Raw genomic sequence first — 20,258 nt, 5'->3', positions numbered from 1 at the left:
TAATAGCAAATGTTGGAGAGGCTGTGGAGAAAAAGGAACCCTCATTCACTGTTGGTGGGACTGTAAAGTAGTACAACCCTTATGGAGGAAAGTATGGTGGTTCCTCAAAAAACTGCAAATAGAACTACCTTATGACCCAGCAATCCCTCTACTGGGTATATACCCCAAAACCTCAGAAACATTGATACGTGAAGACACATGTAGCCCCATGTTCATTGCAGCACTGTTCACAGTGGCCAAGACATGGAAACAACCAAAAAGCCCTTCAATAGAAGACTGGATAAAGAAGATGTGGCACATATGCACTATGGAATACTACTCAGCCATAAGAAATGATGACATCAGATCATTTACAGCAAAATGGTGTGATCTTGATAACATTATAAGGAGTGAAATAAGCAAATCAGAAAAAAACAAGAACTACATGATTCCATACATTGGTGGAACATAAAAATGAGACTAAGAGACATGGACAAGAGTGTGGTGGTTACCAAGGGTGGGGGGGAGGGAGGACATGGGAGGGAGGGAGGGAGAGAATTAGGGGGAGGGGAAGGGGCACAGAGAACTAGATAGAGGGTGACGGAGGACAATCTGACTTTGGGCGAGGGGTTTGCAACATAATTTGATGACAAAATAACCTAGACATGTTTTCTTTGAATATATGTACCCTGATTTATTAATGTCATCCCATTACCATTAATAAAAATTTATTAAAAAAATAATAATAATAATGTTCTTTATATTACTAAACACTTCACATTGAGTTTTTAATTAGATTTATTACTATATAAGAGAAAAGAAAAAAGGTCCTTTCTTTACACTATTATTACTATTTCTTCCATTTCTAAAATAAAGATTAAAAGATGATTTAAATTAAGACATCCACTAATAATCAAAACAGCTAACAAATACCCACTGGAAAAAAAAACAACCCAGAAATTGTTCTAGAAAAAGTAGGAAAGAATATTTCTATAATCAGAATTTTGAAAAGCCTTTCTTTTTCTGACTCTGAAGAGAGTAACATAAGGAAAAATATTATATTTAAAAATTTCTTTTAACTTCTAAAGATGCTATGAATAATTCTGAATGACAGTGTACTGAGTAAAATAGTTTAAAAGTACAAAGTATTCGGTAGAGCGTCGGCCTGGCATGCGGGGAACCCGAGTTTGATTCCCAGCCAGGGCACATAGGAGAAGCACCCATTTGCCTCTCCATCCCCCCCCTCCTTCCTCTCTGTCTCTCTCTTCCCCTCCAGCAGCAGAGGCTCCATTGGAGCAAAGATGGCCCGGGCGCTGGGGATGGCTCCTTGCCCTCTGCCCCAGGTGCTAGAGTGGCTCTGGCCTCTGCCCCAGGCGCTAGAGTGGCTCTGGTCGGGACAGAGCGATGCCCCAGAGGGGCAGAGCATCGCCCCCTGGTGGGCAGAGCGTCGCCTCTGGTGGGCGTGCCAGGTGGATCCCGGTCGGGCGCATGCGGGAGTCTGTCTGACTGTCTCTCCCCGTTTCCAGCTTCAGAAAAATACAAAAAAAAAAAAAGTACAAAGTATTAATTTCACAAGGAAAAAAGAGCTCCAGCAAATCAAGAAAAACAAAATGACTTGTTATAGAAGTGAGTCATACATATTAGAAGAAACAAAATAATAGATAAAAGTGTAAAGTGAAATTTAAGTAAATTTATTTTACAAGTTAAGAAATAATAATTTTAAAAATTATAATTTTAAATTATAAATGTGACATTTTTAATAATTAAGTTTTATGTTTTTATGTACTTATATTTATTTTAAGTAATATACTTTCACAAAGAAATTAACAATCAAAAATATAATATTGCTGCTATTTTTTGATTGATAAAATTTATTTACAGTGATCACATGCTCCCTCATATTACCTCCCCAGTGTGTGTGTGTGGAGAGAGTGCTGTGTGAAGGAAGTGTGTGTGGGTCTCTATGTGCACACGTGTGTTCCCACTCGTAAGGTTTAGTAGGAATAACAAAACCTGTTATTGAAATTTGTAAGAAAACACTTCACTCTTTCACGTATAGAGACTGAAGGTTGTATTATGATTTATTTTATTGTGATATATATTTTTGCTCATTTGGTTTATTGCATAAATTTCTGCTGTAATATAGGGGTTTTTTTTTATTTCAGAAGTTTTCACTTTTTATGGTGCTGGGCCATAACATGACTCCTTTTCTTCTTCCTACCTTTCTTCTTATTATTTTTTTTCTTAAATGATCTGGGAGCTGGAAATAGGTGGGCATTTAAAATATAGAGATTCATTCTATTATTAAATCTGGAATTTAAAAAAATATTATGCATCTGTCCATATTTTTATTTTATTTACTCTTTTCCCAAAGTAATCAGATTGATGAGTAGAGTCCACAGAGCAGAGAGCTTGAAAAAAATTCCTTGAGTACTGACATCACAACAGAATGAGATGAATTCAAAGGGAGGTCTTGACAATGGTTCAAAGCCTAGTGATTGCCTGCTCTCAGAGCTCAGTAGGATTTCCTTAGGCAGCAGCCACCTCTTTCTCCACAAAGCTGACTTATATTGGCCCTTTCAACTCTCCAGTTTCCCAGTTCCCAGAGGTGGGGCCTGCCTGAAACTTATCTCAGGATGATCTCTGATTTAGGTTGCCTTAAGGACCTGCCCACCAATCACTTTTCCTTTCTGTTTCTATTTTATCTTTTACCTTTGCAGTATTTACATCTCAGTCTTTATGCCCAAGAGTAGGAAAGCCTCATGTTGCTCCTTTCCTCCCACAATAGAGGTTGATTTCTCATCAGAAAAAAGGCCCAGAACTTATATGAATAAAAGCATCTTTAGCCTTCGCCACCTTCAACTTCACAAAGGAATGCTTTGCTTTCACTAGTTTAAAAGTTTAAAAAGTCAGTTCCTGTCTACTTCAATCAGAGGAAACAAGTCAGGCAGCACTGCAGGGACATTTTTCTTTCTTTTTTTCTATGTTATATGTTCATTTGAGAGATCAAGAGTATGTATACTTGAACAGGAAAACTACAAAGTAGTTGGAAGGTTTCTTCCTCTCTGACTCTATGCCACTTAATAACATATACAACATAGGGATTAGACCTCTATATAATTTATGAAGTGATAACTTCAATAAATCCAGTACCCATCTGACACAATGCATATTTATTACAATATTATTGACTATATTCTCTATGCTATACTTGTACTTCTTAATCTTTTTTTCCCTTATCACCCATCCCCCTAACACCTTTTCTACTTGGCAATCATCAATATGTTCTCTGTAGCTATGGTTTTGCTTATGTTTTGTTTGTCCACTGACTTTAAAAAAAAACACTCTCAGTGTATCAATTTTGTTTTAGTTTTAGAAATTTTAATTTAACACGTTATCAGTTTTGAAGAGAAAAATGCCTCAGACTATCCAGACATCATAAATATCAAAACTAACTTGTATGTCTTAACTGTACAAGCATAACAAGTAATTCTCCTAGTTTTACAAGGAGAATCAAGAGAAAGTAAATATATGTTTCTCAGTAACACCTTTATGGGAAGTAGGGGAAAAAGAAACAGTAGATAGATGACTCAAAATGCTAACAAACTCTGTTGATCTTTACCAATTGGAAAGCAAGAACTATCTGAGGAAACTACAGGATAAGTAACACCAGTATCTACCAGAAGAAACAAGGATAAATCAGCTTGAATAAAAGATATTGATATGGTGGTTCCCAACTTTCCACTTCCATTTGAGAGTTATCATGGAGCAGAGGATTCTGTCCTTCTAGGCTTCTCTGTTTCTCTTGTTTCTGTAATTCCTGCATTATACAGTTTTTTTCTATAATCTTTTTAATATCTATGCTTCCTGCAACAATAATATACAGTGTCTCTTCTTTTAAAAAATGTCCAGAATAGAAATTATTTTATTTAATAAAGAATGCTATCTGAGCAGTCAGTGTATGTAGCAGTCTTTCATTTTTTGTTGTTGTTGTTTTTTCTCTAGATTGTCTTAAAACTGAATACCTGATACCAGAATTGGAGTAATTATCTGTCCTTGCCAGTTTAAGTAGTCTGCAAGAGAACCCAGACAAAGACTGCTAAAACTAGAGCATGATTTTGACCTATTCCAAGGTCCATGCCAATATATTTTGAGCTGCAGACACTGCTAATGGAAACCAGTGGGGAAGGCACGCATCTTCTCCGTATACCACTGCCCCTCCACCAGCTTACCTAAACTGAAAAGGCTACAAGTGCTGTCATTAACAAGCTCTCATGATGGGTTTCTAATGTCCTGAATTCTTCCAGTCATGGGAGGCAGTGGATGCTCAGCTTTTCTTAGCCATCATATTCCTTAATGTTATGATGTTGTGGACTCCAATGTGTTTGCTTCATCAAAAAAGCAAAGTCTGCTTATAACTGAATTCCATGCAGTTGTCATCTCCATTTATGGGGCTATAAACTGGAAGCATGCTGTGGGGCAGCTATGATAGGCTTGTTCGCTAGTTTACCAGCTGCAAACCCTTTTGCCTGATTGGTATGTGAGTGTGTGGCATTGCCACGTGTGTGTGGTCTATATAAGGCTATGGGTTCTATCACTCAGGGGTACTGTTAATGGTGGATTGCCTGCCCTCCACTGAGAGGGGCCATTCTTACTGCTTCTTTGCCTTGCTGTTTCTTTTCCCCTGCCTGTGTGCTTGTCTATTGTTGTGAGACTTTATTAAACAGAATGGCCCAATACTTTCCATTCCCACAGTTTCTCTGCCATCTTCCTGAATCTAATGTTGACCTGCCTGACCTCAGCCACTATCATTACATCTGGCATAGTGGGCATGATTTGGAGCAGATTGGTATGGAGCAGCCAACAACCTTGAGAGGTAAAATAGGGGAGTGGGTGTTTCCAGTGGCTCTCCTGTTGGGGACTGTGGGCTGGGTGTTTTTTACAGTCCTGTGAGAAGAAATCAAGAGCTCTATGTGTGAGGCCATGTGAGGCTGAAAGCTCCAGGATAAGCTGCAGACTGAGCAGCAAAGATGGTGTGTACTCAGGTGAGCACTGGAGAAAGAGGGTGACTGGGTTCAAGAGTTGCAGGCTGAGCACCAAAGGCCCCTGGAACTGGAGAAGTCTCTGAACAAGGAGTTATGGGTTTATGAGTTGCACTTTGCCCTGAAAGCTGAATGTTGTCAGTGACAGCTGTTGGAGAAGCAACTGTGGGTTCAAGAGCTTGAGAGTCAGCTCCAGGTCGAGAAGCAGCAGCTGCAGGAGCCGAAGTGGTTACAGAAAATGGAGCTGTATTCCTGCTGGCAGAGTGGCTCTGAATCTTCAGGAGCATGCATTTCTGACTTCTCTTCTGAGGGAGAGGCTCACACTGCAACTGCCATATGCAGACTTAGAGCCCAGCTGCTGGTTGCCAAGAAGGTAAAGATACAGGCCCTGGCCAGTTGGTTCAGTAGTAGAGCATCTGCCTGGCATGTGGAAGTCCCAGATTCAATTCCCAGCCAGGGCACAAAGGAGAGGAGCCCATCCGCTTCTGCACTCTTACTCTCCTTGCTCTCTGTCTCTTTCTTCCCCTCCTGCAGCCAAGGATCCATTGGAACAAAATTGGCCCGGGTGCTGAGGATGGCTCTATGGCCTCTGCCTCAGGCACTAGAATGGCTCCAGTTGTAACAGAGCAATGCCCCTAGTAGGAAAACATCAGCCCCTTAGTCAGCTTGCCAGGTGGATCCCGATCAAGCACATGTGAGAGTCTGTCTCTGTGCCTCCCTGCTTCTTACTTCAGAAAAAAACAAACAAACAAAAAAAAAAAGCAGGCCCAACAACCTCAGAGGCAGCCACAGCCTCCTCCCCAGGTAGTGGAGCACTCTGTGGTCCAGCCCTATACCCAGGCAGAGCTGATGGAGTTGGGGGAACAATTCAGGCAGAAGCCCACTGAGCTCCAGGACATATGGATGGATGGCATCATGCTTTCTAGAACAAAGGCTATGAGGGCTGCTGCCATGCTGCTCCCCCCCAACTATGGCAGAAATGGGCCTGTGAAAGTTACCTGAACACAGATGTGGGTAGATTTGATTGTAGATGGGGCAGACAGGGAGAAATTTGATGGCAGGCTTAATAGAGTCTTGTTAGAGATTTGGCAGCAGCTTGAGTCAGAACAGAAGTTCCAGCTGCTGAAAAAGCAGGGGCACCAGGTCGTCCCAGCATCTGTGAGGAAAATAGCTAGCATTCAGGTTCAACTAAGAGAACTATTAAGGCAGCACAGGCCTCAAATGTGTTTGACCCCACCAGACCCTGTGAGCTTGCTGAGGGGTTTGGATGGGACTTGTGGCAATGGACAGAGCACTTATGGAAACGTGTTGAGGTCTGTTAATAAAGAGCTATAAGGTTAGTTTCCTGTAATGGACTTTCACCTTGGTGATTTGCACAGACAGCTGGGCTGTCTATCGTGGACTGACTCTTGGACTGCAACTATGAGCGATCCTGTTGGGGGTGGGACATGGCACCTGTGGAGGCCCTCCTTCACCAGGAAGTTGCTCTCATCCAGTTGCAGAGATGCACCAAAGTCACTTTTTTCAAAGGACACAGCCCTGGACTATACAGGCCCTCCCACCTACTGGGGTGTTGAGCTAGAGGTGGGCCTCCAGTTAATTCCTTAGGCAGAGTGCTCAGGGAGATATTAGGAAGGGCATATTTAATTGTCATTTTTGATATGTATGTAATGTACCTATATTGAGGTGAGTGACCCAAAAGGAGTGGAATGTGGGACAGCTGTGTTAGGCTTGCTCACTGGGTTACCAGCTGTAAGCACTTTGCCTGATTGGTGTATGAGTATGTGGCTGTGCCATGTGTGTGGCTTATATAAGGCTATGGTGCTTGTGCTCAGGGGAATTGTGACTGGTGGATTGCCTGCCTACCACTGTGAAGGGCCATTTTTGCTATTTCTTTGCCTGAGAGTTGGTTTCCCCTGTGTGCTTGTCTGTTGGTGTGAGACTTTATTAAATGGAATGACCTAAAGCTTTCTGGCTCTGCAGTTTTTCTTCTATCTGTCCGAATTCACTGTGGACCTGCTTGGCCTCAGCCACCGGCATTACACATACTTTGAAGTACTTCTGCAAAGGACAATGTCAGGCTGATGGTTATGGCCAGTCAGGTTCACATTAGATGTGGGCAGGTGGTAGAGGAACTATGGAGCCAGAAGATGGTGGGCCATTCCACTTATTAAAGTCTTATAATGTTGAATGAGCAAGCAGGCAGAGAAAATCACTTTTCTCTTTCTGGACTGACAAGCAAACAAGCTGGTAGAGGTGGACGACCCCTTTTTAAGCAAGCAATAGTAAAAACGGCCCCTCCCAATGACAGCATGCAATCCATAATCTATAATCTGCCACCCTGAGGGCAAGCACCTGCAGCCTTACATAGACACATATGGTGATGCCCCATGCTCATGCATCAGTCAGGTAAAGTGAAAAAGAGCAAGTCTAACTCACTTGTTTTCCCAACAAGAAAATAAGCTTATAAATGAGGAATATTGGTGAGAAAGGCATGTGGGTAACTCGGGACTCCTGTGCTGCTTCTCAATGGAACCACTTTGCTGATGTTCCAAATAAGAAGGGCTGATTTCTAAAGCATTGAGCCAAGAAAATTGCAAATTAATGACACTGTTTATTTGCCTTAGTTCAACTATTCCCCATTGTAATGCTGGTGGCCGAGGCCAGACAGGTCCACATTGGTTTTGGGCAGACAGTAAAGAAACTTCAGAGCCAGAAAGCATTGGGCAGTTCCATTTAATAAAGTCTCACAATGGCAGATGAGCAAACAGGCAAGGAAAACTGCTTCTCATGGCAGCAAGTGAACAAACAGAAAAATGGCATCTCACTGTGGCAGGCAGGCAATCCACCATCTGCAATCTACCTTGAGCACTAGCACCCATAGCCTTAGATAGGTCATACACACGTGGTTCTCCATGTGCTCTGTATTAATCAAGCAAAGTGCCTGCGGCTGATAAACCAGTAAGCAAGCCTACACAGATGCTTTCCCAACATCCATCCTATTACTTTCTTATGAGGACAGAATCTCTAGTCAAACTCCTTCATCATGACTCCTTCCTTACTACAACTGTATGAATGATAAGAGACTCTTGGAGTGAAATACTAGTTAAGACAGGAAGTGGACTCGGGTGGAGGAAGGCCACCAGGTACATGTGCAGGTCTTTAAACAGAATTCATTATTAGCTCAAAAAATGTGTTCTCATCCATCCTTACATAAATATTTATGTTAATTTGTACAAATTAAAATAATTATCTATCGTTAAGCTGTTGCAAGACTAGGTTTCCACATACCCATTCTAAATGTGATAGAATGAGAATAGCTCATTAACAGGCAGACACTCAGACAAAATTCCTAGCTTCCCTTTTTAAACCATAGATAAACCTAATCAGATTTTAGTACTGCATTTCCCATGTTTTTTTAATAGTAAAATCTTGAATTTGGAGAGGGTGATTCACCTCCAAATATTCTAAAAGATTAGAGAGATAAAAAAGGAACTTTTTTATAAGTCAGGGCTTTACCTGATTATTTTGTGGGCACTGACTTTCAATCAGTTCATGCAACTCAGAAACTAGCATCAAATCTCTTCAAAAAGGTAGAAAAAAAACAATTTTATTATTGAATAAGCATTAAACCAGAAGGTAATGCTCCTCACATTCAATTACAAAGAGATTGCCAAGACAGAGAGAAATCTCACCCTTTCTACAGCCAAGCAGATACAATCCATTACATACATGTTTTCAAGATAAACAATAACTAGTCCCTCAAGTAATGACTTGACAGAACCATTTGTCACACTTACATCCTAAATTTATTTGGTAATTGGCATGAACATTGGCATGAGCTAATTGGCATTGTTTTTTATAATGCGGACATCTTGTATAGGGCCACAGAGAATGAGGCAAATGATTCTGGACTTTAGCGTGGGTTTGTGTTCATCTAGTCAGGAGCCAAAGAAATTTGAGACTTATTGTTACCAGGGTTACCCTCAATGCTCCACAACCATCCACTTCCTTAGTGGCATCGTATGTTTAGTAAATAACTAGAAGTTCTTTCCTCAGTATCTGCTCCACCCTTGGCGTTCAGTCTTTTCATTGCACTGTGCCCCACAGGGAATATGTTTTCTGCAGGGATCCTAGTTGTATTTGATGGTTATTTTTACACAAAGCATGTTAGCCTGCTGGTGAGTCTGATATTTGTATTAAGCTTTGTTTTTAAAAAGACACTTGTCCCTGAACATAGAATATGCAACTTTTATAATTATCCTGCTCTTCTTCAGCAATAATGTTTGGCTTAGCTTGCATTTCTGCTTATCTCCATAGGTAGAAAAATTTTTTTAGTCTTACTCTAACTATAATTAGTTTTCATCAGGGTACTAGGGGCAAGTTTTTGTAAAAGAGCAAAAACTGTTGCCTTCTTACTTTCTTAATATTATAGTTTGTTCTTTTGTTTTTTATTTTTTTACTTTAAATCTTACATTATAGAACAGTACTTTCATACAGGTAATCACCAACTGCATTTAATAAATGCTTTTCCAAGTTTATAAAAGCTTCCATAGTAGTCTTTTTAGAATCCAAAATAATAGCTTTAAAAATATGAACTAAAAATAACTTAAAGTTTCCTTTTATATTACAAAAGTACTATGGCTTGTTTTTCAATGGTGAAATAAAGAGATGGGTCCAGAAATTGCACTGTTTCAGTTCATCACCAGGAGAAAAATTTTCTCAGGATTCTTCTTATCCACAACTCTTATAACAGATTTTTTATTTTTATTAGAAAATGTTCATATTTTTTGATCTGAGAAAAATCAGAATACATTATCAATCACAATCTGAGGGTTTCATTACAGCTTATAGACATTTATCAGAAAATAAAATTTTATGATACTATAATCAGTTTGTATGATAGGGATGCACCCAAACATTTGTGTAATCTGCTTGTTGCTCAGCAACAATTCCATCCAAGCATTATTTCATTTATAAATCCTGGATCTTATTCAGAGTCTAGAAGTAAATCATTGTTTGTATCATTACTGGAATTTTTATGAGTCATTTTATCTGATATTTATTTGCTGCCAAAAATTCCTTTTCTTATTTTAATTCAGTTTCTTGCCTTTGATGCTTGTTTGTAGTGGAATAATCCATCGCATGACCTTGAATGGGAACACAGCCAACAAGAAAATAATATTTTGCCAAGAGAATTGTTTTATGATTCGAAGGCGAGTCACTGGAACAAGTCTATGTGACCAAAGGCAGTTGCTAGACTCTCTTCTCAGTAAAACATTCTCATAAGATTTTACTGCTCCCTTCAAGGCTATTCCATGAGATAAAGAAAGGAATGTTGTGGGAACCATAGAAGCAATAGCAGTTAATGCCTTTTGATATTGTATTGTTATTAAGCTATTATGCAGATGTATTTCATGTATATTTAAAGGTTATGCTTGATGCTATGCTAATTTCTAAGTAAACAAGCTTTTTGAAATCTTGTGAATAAAAAAAGGACACAGCACAAACTCAGTGCCATTTGCCTGAGCAAACTGTAGTCCTTTGCTGGTTCACTGCAATTTCATCTGCCGATCTCTCTCTGCACCTTCGACTCACAACATTTGGTGCCCAACGGGGGGCTTAAGGGAAGATTAGGAATGGAGGAAACTGAAAGGGTAAGTTGGCTGTGCTGTGTACACAAAACTTTTGGAATTTTCTAGTAAAGTCATGGGGAATTCCCACTCATTATTAGATGATTATGTACAAGTTTTAAAATCCCTTTTAAAGGGGTCTGGGTTTCAGATAAAATACAAGGTATTGTTATGTCTTCTAAATGCTATTCAGAAACATTGTTATTGGTATACTCCTGAACATCGTAATCAATTGAATTTGAATGTTTGGCAACAAGAAGGGAAATCTTTATGCTGTGTTCATCAGAACAGATATCTGCTTGATGCTGAAATGTGGGCTGCTTATAATCTTATTGCTACAGCCCTTGGCTCTTTGCAATCAAATAGGGATTCTGTTAAAGACTTGAATGAGGTTATTTATAATGACCCTGAAGAATTTGATTCAGCACAGAGTGAGCAGAATGATGATTTAGACAATGCTGTCTCTGCTCCTGAAGTTACTGATAATTTTATTTTATTTATTTTTATTTTTATTTTTTGTATTTTTCTGAAGCTGGAAACGAGGAGAGACAGTCAGACAGACTCCCGCATGCGCCCGACCGGGATTCACCCGGCATGCCAACCAGGGGTGACACTGTGCCCACCAGGGGGCGATGCTCTACCCCTCCGGGGCATCGCTCTGCTGCAACCAGAGCCACTCTAGCGCCTGGGGCAGAGGCCAAGGAGCCATCCCCAGCGCCCGGGCCATCTTTGCTCCAATGGAGCCTTGGCTGTGGGAGGGGAAGAGAGAGACAGAGAGGAAGGAGGGGGTGGGGTGGAGAAGCAAATGGGTGCTTCTGCTTTGTGCCCTGGCTGGGAATCGAACCCGGGTCCCCCACATGCCAGGCCAACGCTCTACTGCTGAGCCAACCTACTGATAATTTTAATGAAATTCAGCCATCCACAGGCTTTCATCCCTCTTTGCCAAAAAATGAAGAAGCCCCTATAGATAATGTTGCCTCTCTAAAACATTTATTAAATAAATTACAACTTACGTTGGAAACAGGAGATTAGAAATCAGTATACTACTTATCCTGTTCAAAAGCAAAATACATGTCAGCCTACAGCTCCTCCAATTCAAGGTCAAGAATTAATTGGTACTGGCAGGGGAAGGATTTTTCAATTCCCTGAAATCTCTGAAAGGCAATAGGTGCTTATGTGTCAGAATGATGTAGAATCTAATTCTAGTTTTTCTGCATCTATTTTCCCAATTATTCAACAGCCTTTCCCTCCTAATGCTCAATATCCTGGGGGAGGGTATAATGTCCCATTTGACCAAATTAAATGTACTTTTTTAAAGCTAGTCAAAAGATCTGTTGCTATGTATGAACCTCAGTTCCCATATGTTCAAGGCCTTATCTCTTCCTATTGTAATGATCATTTAATGATTCCTTTGGATTGGGATTTACTTGCTAATACAGTTTTGAAACCAGGACAATATTTACAATTTAAATCTTGGTGGAGAGAGGAGGCTCTTTAGTTATCTTGCATAAACACCAGAAATAATTCCCCAGGAGCTACTTTTGAAATGCTCATCGGCATTGATGCTTATGCAGCTGTGGGACAACAAACTGGTTATACTGATGCTGTTATAGCTCAGATTAGATCTGCTTGTTTTAAAGCAGGAGTCAGGAACCTATGGCTCGTGAGCCAGATGTGGCTCTTTTGATGGCTGCATCTGGCTCACAGACAAATTTTTAATAAAATAAATAATAACATTAAAAATATAAAACATTCTCATGTATTAAAATTCATTCATTTTTTACGCTCATGTTTATGGTTGTGGGTGGCTAGAGCCAATCACAGCTGTCTTCTGGGACAACACCAAATTTTTATTGGATAATGCATAACGTACATGGGTCATTGTGAGGTCAGGAAGTAAGTTTTCCTCCTTTTAATGAAGTAGTCAGCTAGCTAACTGCAGAAACACTTTTGATGAAGAAGATGGCTAAAAAAAAAAAAAAGATAAGGAGTATCATACTTTTCAGCAGGAATGGACACAGGAATTCGCCATTGTGGAGAGAGTAGGTTCTGCATTGTGTCTAATATGCAATGATAAAATTGCATCAATGAAGCGGTCAAATATAAAGCAGCACTACAATACATGACATACTACATTTGCATCAAAATATCCAGCAGGGGACAGCAGGAAGAAAGCATGTCAAGAGCTACTGTGCAGAGTGCAAGCTAGTCAGCAGCAACTCTTTGTTTGAACCCAACAAGGTGACTGGAACTCAGCTAGCTTTGCTGGTGATTTCGCAACTGTGAGAAATGAAAAGCCATTCAGAGATGAGGAGTATGCCAAAACATTCATGCTTGATGTTGCCAATAAACTTTTTGATGACTTTTTGAATAAAGACAAAATAATGAAATAAATAAAAGACATGCATCTGTTGGCAAACTGTTCATGATCATACCATCATGATGGCAAATCAAATTGAGGCAACTCAAGTGAAGGACATAAATGCAGCACCATTCTTTTCTCTCACTTTGGATGAGTCAACAGACATAAGCCATTTATCCCAGTTTAGCATGATTGCAAGGTATGCTGTCAGTGACACACTACATGAGGAAAGTCTTGCTGTTCTGCCTATGAAAGAGAAAACAAGAGGGGATGATTTATTCAAGTCTTTCACTGACTTTGCTAAAAAAAAAAATTACCAATGAATAAACTTATTTTGGTGTTTACTGATGGTGCTCCGTGCATGGTGAGGAAAAACAGAGGATTCATAGCACTTCTTCATAAACATGAAAAGAGACTCATCTTAAGTTTTTACTGCATCCTATATCAGGAGGTGCTTTGTGCTCAGATGTGTGGTGAACAGCTTGGTGAATTGATGTCACTGGTCATTCAGGTGGTCAACTTTATTGTTGCCCGAGCTTTAAATGATTGCCAGTTTAAAACACTGCTGAATGAAGTTGGGAATAATTATCCTGGTCTGCTTTTTCACAGTAATGTGCATTGCTTGTCAAGAGGGAAGGTGTTCAGGCATTTCACTGCTTGTCTGAGTAAAATCTGGCCTTTTCTTGAAATGAAAAATGTCGAGCATCCTGAGTTAGCTAACACTGAGTGGCTCCTGAAGTTCTACTATCTTGTGGACATGACTGAACATCTAAACCAACTCAATGTGAAAATTCAAGGCATTGGAAATACAGTCTTATCTCTTCAACAAGCAGTGTTTGCATTTTAAAATAAGATGGAACTCTTCATCACTGACATTGAAACAGGTCATTTACTACCCTTTGAAAAACTGGGAGAGTTTAAAGATGCATGCACAGCAAGTGACCTTGCTCAACACCTTGATATCCAGCAGCTAGCAGGCTTCAAATCTAATCTCCTTCAGTCATTCAAAGCATACTTTGGAGCATTTTGTGAGCGCACTTTTCTTTTTAAGTTCATCACCCATCCACATGAGTGTGCAGTGGACAGCGCCGTTCTGAGTTACATTCCCAGTGTCTCCATCAGAGATTTTGAGCTACAAGCTGATGACTTGAAGGCCTCAGACATGTGGGTGAATAAGTTCAAGTCACTGAATAAAGATTTGGAAAGACTTGCTCGACAGCAAGCAGAGTTGGCGAGCAAACACAAGTGGGGAGAAATGAAAAAGACTTCAACTTGCAGACCAGCTGATTGTCAAAACTTGGAACACACTTCCTTTCACATACCACACACTGCAGCTTGTCAGTATTGCTGTACTGACAATGTTTGGCTCGATGTATGCATGTGAGCAGTCTTTCTCACATCTAAAGAACATTAAGAACAACCTACAATCATGTTTAATGGATGGAAGTCTCAACACCTGCATGAAGCTTAACCTCACCACATATCAACCAGACTACAAAGCCATCACAAAACAATACAGCACCAGAAGTCACATTAATGGTAAGGAGTACTTTATTCATCATTGGTTAGCAACAGCATAACAACATTATTAAAAAGAATTTAGAGACTTATTGTATTTTAAAAGTATTGGTCTTACATAAAATGCACACATTTACTTGTATTTAGTGTTAAACATATGGTATGGCTCTCATAAAATTACATTTTAAAATATGTGGTGTTCATGGCTCTCTCAGCCAAAAAATGTTCCCAACCCCTGTCTTAAAGCCTACATGAAATCACTGGAGTTAGAGACAAGGGAGAAAAGCTTGCAGCTTTACATCAGTTGGTACAAATACAATTAGAATTAGGACATATAGAAGAATCATGAAGTCCTTAGAATCCTCCAGTCTTTGTAATAATAAAACAAAAAATACTGATTTTCTTTGGTGTTTTAGCTATGATCCTCTGTGCTATCATTTTGTTTCTTTCTTATTCTTTGCCTGGAAACTGAGGCAGGGGATATGTGTTAGATCTGACTATAGAAAATATCCCAGCAGCTTCCAAAAGAATTTTCTTGGGGAAATTTTGTTTAGTCCCATCCATCGTCAGTCCCTCTGTCAGAAAATGCCCTGATTAAAATCAGGCAGGCATTGTTCTAGTCTGATTGTGCTCTGAAATCCCAGGTTTCTCTTTGATTTGTCTGATCTGGTTTGTCTGATTCTAATTTCTGTTTAGTTTTTTGTTTAATGTTGACTAAAATGTGATTTTAATTAAGGCTTGAATTAAGTTCTTACATGCAAAGATTAAAAATGCCAGCTTTCATATTGAAAAAGTAGTTTCATCCATATATTTTTTGCTTAAAAATGAGAAATTATAGGGAGCACTAATTAAAGTTTAAATTGAATGGGATATAGATCCTTAAAATGTGCTAATTTGGTTAATACATTGTAAGGTGTATTCAAAATTTAAAATCAAATAAGAATTCAAATATTAAAATTAATTAGTTATATGTTATACTTGTGTTTCTGTGTTGAAAATTGTCTTGTTTATGTGTAAAAATATGCTTGAATCTGTAAAATTGAGAAATTATGTAAAATTAAGAAATTTTAAGAATTTAACTCAAGCTGCTTCAGGCAGTCAGCTGCTTGTAAGGCAACATCCTGAAAAAGGAGGCACTGAGGAAAGCAGAAATTTAGTTATTCTGATGCCCTATAATAGAGTTAACAATATAAAAGACTTTTAGATATAGAAGCTGTTGTATCTGTTATTACTAAGCAACATTAGTTTTCTTTTTAGTCCACTTAGGCAGTAGTCACTAAGCTGCAAGGCTTAGGAAAAGTTCCTAACAAATCTCTAAATTTTCTTTTACACTAGGAAAATAACAAGGGTCATTTGGCCTCTGATAAAGAAAAACATTTATCTTGTAAATAATTAAAAAATCAACTTTTTAAATTACAATCTAAACTTTCTGACAAGAAGCTTTTTTTTTACTCGTTATAACCAAATTTCTGTCAAAACTCTTAAAGAGTTAAAAATGGCTTGTTCCCAGTATAAAACTGTCTTTATACACTGGAACTGCTATCCTCCTTCATAGACTCTGAATGTTTTATCTCAAAAAATTTAGAAATGTTAGCTCAGACTGTTCTTTCAAAAGTGAAAGAGTTACAGTTTATGACTTAGTAGGAGGATCAGGCTTGTATTTAAGCTAATCAGAATGCTAATGCTAACCCTCTTATTAATATTACACAAGATAAACTTTTAAAATGGATAGTTTGCTAATTTACAACAGCAATGTAGCAAAATGTAGGAATAAGGATTTGCTCTTATCTCCACAAAAATGGGAGACCAATAGATACCTTCCAGAAAATTGAAGCCTCAGCATGAATCGGAAATAAAAAAAGGGTAATTTGACAATTAAATAAACTTAACAAGGAGGCAAAAAATGTTTTAATTAAGACTAAGACTTCAAAAAACATCCTTGACTCTTTTTCTAGCAATGCTAACTGTTATGTCTATAACAATAAGCAGAACTAACTATTCTTACTAAGTTTATATTACTTCCACAGCAATGTCGAATAGCCCAACATTGTATCAAAATTATGTAAATCAACCTTTCGAAAAAATTGTTATAAATATTCTTAATCTTTAATAATTCATTATATAGATGACATATTAATAACTTGTGAAAATAATACTAAACTTTCAGTCATCCTTAAAGATGATTCTGAAACCTTAAATTAGTATAGTTTTACTTATAGCTGGAGACAAAATTCAAACAACCTGTCCTATTAACATTGTTACTGATTCATAATATATAGAACATACAGTTAAAATTATAGAAACTGTTTATATTTCAAATAATAGTTCTAGATTACACAAATTGTTTCAAGAATTACAACTTTTATTGTAGGAACAAAATTTGCCTGTCTATATAACTCACATTTGTTCCCATACAGCTTTACCAGGACCTATGTCTACTACAGATAATAAAGTTGGTCAGTTACTCATTGGATCAATAGAAATAGCCACTAAATTTCATGCACAGATTTATACAAATAGAAAAGGTTTCATGCAAAAATTTAGAATGACCAAGCAAGAAGCTTGGAATATTGTTGGAAACTGTCCTCAGTATATAGTATTATAAATGCTCCTCCATTACCAAGAGGAATGAATCCTAGAGGACAACACAGTAATAACCTGTGCAAATATATATAACTCATATTTTTTCTTTTAAAAAATATCTTATGTACAGTTTTATTAATACTTATTCTTTCTTTCAATAGGCCACACCTTTATTTATTTATTATTTATTTATTTATTATTAAATTTAATGCAGTGACATTGATAAATCAGGTTACATATGTTGAGAGAAAACATCTCCAGATTATTTTGACATTTGATTATGCTGTATACCCCTCCCCCAAAGTCAAATTGTCTTCTGTCACCTTCTATCTGGTTTTCTTTGTGCCCCTCCCTTCACCCACCCCCTCTCTCCTTCCTCGCTCCATTCACCCTCCTCCTACCCCCTCACCCCCGTTGCCATTACATTCTTGTTCATGTCTCTGAGTCTCATCTTTTGTCCCATTTATGTATGGATTCATATAGTTCTTAGTTTTTTCTGATTTACTTATTTCACTCCATATAATGTTATCAAGGTCCATCTATGTTATTGTAAATGATCCAATGTCATCATTTCTTATGGCTGAGTAGTATTCCATAGTATATATATACCAAAGCTTTTTAATCCACTCATCCTCTGATGGACACTTGGGCTGTTTCCAGATCTTCACTATTGTGAACAACACTGCCACAAACATGGGGGTACATTTCTCCTTTTGGAGCCATTCTATGGTGTTCTTGGGGTATATTCCTAAAAGTGGGATAGTTGGGTCAAAAGGCAGTTTGATTTTCAATTTTTTGAGGAATCTCCATACTGTTTTCCACAGTGGCTGCACCAGTCTGCATTCCCACCAGCAGTGCAGGAGGGTTCCCTTTTCTCCACATCCTCACCAGCACATATTCTGTGTTGTTTTGTTGATGAGCACCATTCTGGCTGGTGTGAAATAATATCTCATTGTGATTTTAATTTGCATTTCTCTAATGATTAGTGATGTTGAGAATTTTTTCATATGCCTATTGGCCATCTGTATGAATTTTAAAAAAGAAGAATAAAGTGGGAGGTATCACACTTCCTCATATCAAGTTATACTACAAGGCCATTGTACTCAAAGAATCCTGTTACTGGCATAAGAACAGGCATATAGATCAATGGAGTAGAACAGAGAACCCAGAAATAAACCCACAGCTTTATGGACAACTGATATTTGACAAAGGAGGTAAGAAAATACAATGGAGTAAAGACAGCCTCTTTAACAAGTGGTTTTGGGAAAATTGGACAGATACCTGCAAAAAAATGAAACTAGATCACCAGCTTACACCACTCACAAAAATAAACTCAAAATGGATAAAAGACTTAAATGTAGGCTGTGAAACCATAAGCATCTTAGAAGAAAACATAGGCTGTAAGCTCTCCGACATCTTTTGGAGCAATATATTTGCTGATTTATCTCCACAGGGAAGTGAAATAAAAGACAGGATAAACAAATGGGACTATATCAAACTAAAAAGCTTTTGCACAGCTAAAGACAATAAGAACAGAATAAAAAGACAAACTATACAATTGGAGAACATATTTGACAATATGTGTGATAAGGGGTTAATAACCAAAATTTATAACTTGTAAATCTCAACACAAGGAAGACAAAAAATCCAATAAAAAAATGGGAAAAAGAAATGAATAGGCTACACCTTTCTAATTGTGTCATTCAACATTTTATTTAAGCTTTTAATGTTATAGGCATTTCTAAAGCAATTAAAACTGACAATAGTCTGGCATATACTTCTGCTAAATTTCAACAATTCTTAGCACTTTATAATATTAAACATACTACTAGAATTCTGTATAATCCACAAGGACAAGGAATTGTTGAATGCAGTAATTCCACTCTGAAAAATATGTTACTTAAACAAAAGGGGGAGAAGGAAGGAGATTATCCTCTAGAATTATGTTAAACAAAGTTTTATTTACTTTAAATTTTTTATATACAGGAGAAGATAATTTGCTGCAGATAGACATTGGACAAAAAATAATAGTTTTAATATTAATCAACCTGTGCATTATAAAAATGACTTGTATCAATAGGTACCTAGTGTAGTGCAACATTGGAGAAGAGGGTTTGCTTGTGTCATTGCAGAATCTGGTGAAGTCCTTTAGATCCCTGCTCACAGAATTAAACTAACAACATGAATAAGAACAATAGATTCTTTCCATATCTGCCCATTGATGAGATGGAAGAAATGAGTTTCAAAAGAAGAACCTTAAAGGTGCTGCTGTTTGGTATTGAAAAGGCTAAAATACCAAATTGGGGTCAACTTAAAAAGCTGGCCTTTAATGGTAAAAAGATGCTACAAGCTCCTAGAAAAAAAAAAAGGTACTAACCTGTTTTTAGCAATGATTGCTTTGGTAACAATTCTGTTAAATAGAGCTAAAATTTTTAGTTATTGGGCATATGTGCCTAATCCTCCATTAAGTAGAGCTATTTATTAGGAAGATAGTGCCTTTCCTATTTTTGTTAATGACTTTAATTGGCTTCCAGGACCTTTTAATGATAGAAGTCCCGTAGCACCTCCAAAAGAAGGCATGAAAATAGAAAATTATACAACAGGAGTTGAGGGATTACCTATATGTACAGGACATGAGCCACATTGTTTAAAATAAAAGCTCAAGCTTGGCTCTCTGTTGGAAAAAATAATAGTAAAGGAGAAGGAAAAAAATGTTTGTTACATGGATGCAGATTTAAAAGTAATACATCTGTACATGAAATATCATAGATTAAAGCCCTCATAGTTCCGCCTGACTTAAAGGGCAGGATGCTGATTTAAGGTGGCATAAGAACAACAGTTCAATTATAGTTGATGGTCAAGGTAATTATACTATCATATGGCATGGAGGAAGAATATCACCTCAAGTTCCACAAATAAAATTTGGCCCTATACAATATCATTTGTGGAAAGTTGCCATGGCACTTACACATATGTCAGTGTGGAAAGAAAAAAATCTGGAGAAATTATCCTTCTAATCATACTATGTTAATCTTTAAGAAGAATGAAACATATTTCATATCTGCTTGTGTTAGATTGCCTTATATGTTAATTATAGGTGAAACCAAATGGACAACTGAAAATTATTCAATACCTTACAAT

This window comes from Saccopteryx bilineata, chromosome 8 (genome assembly GCF_036850765.1).
Source record: "Saccopteryx bilineata isolate mSacBil1 chromosome 8, mSacBil1_pri_phased_curated, whole genome shotgun sequence".
In the NCBI taxonomy this organism is placed as follows: Eukaryota; Metazoa; Chordata; class Mammalia; order Chiroptera; family Emballonuridae; genus Saccopteryx; species Saccopteryx bilineata.
Note: the sequence above shows the minus strand (reverse complement) of the source record.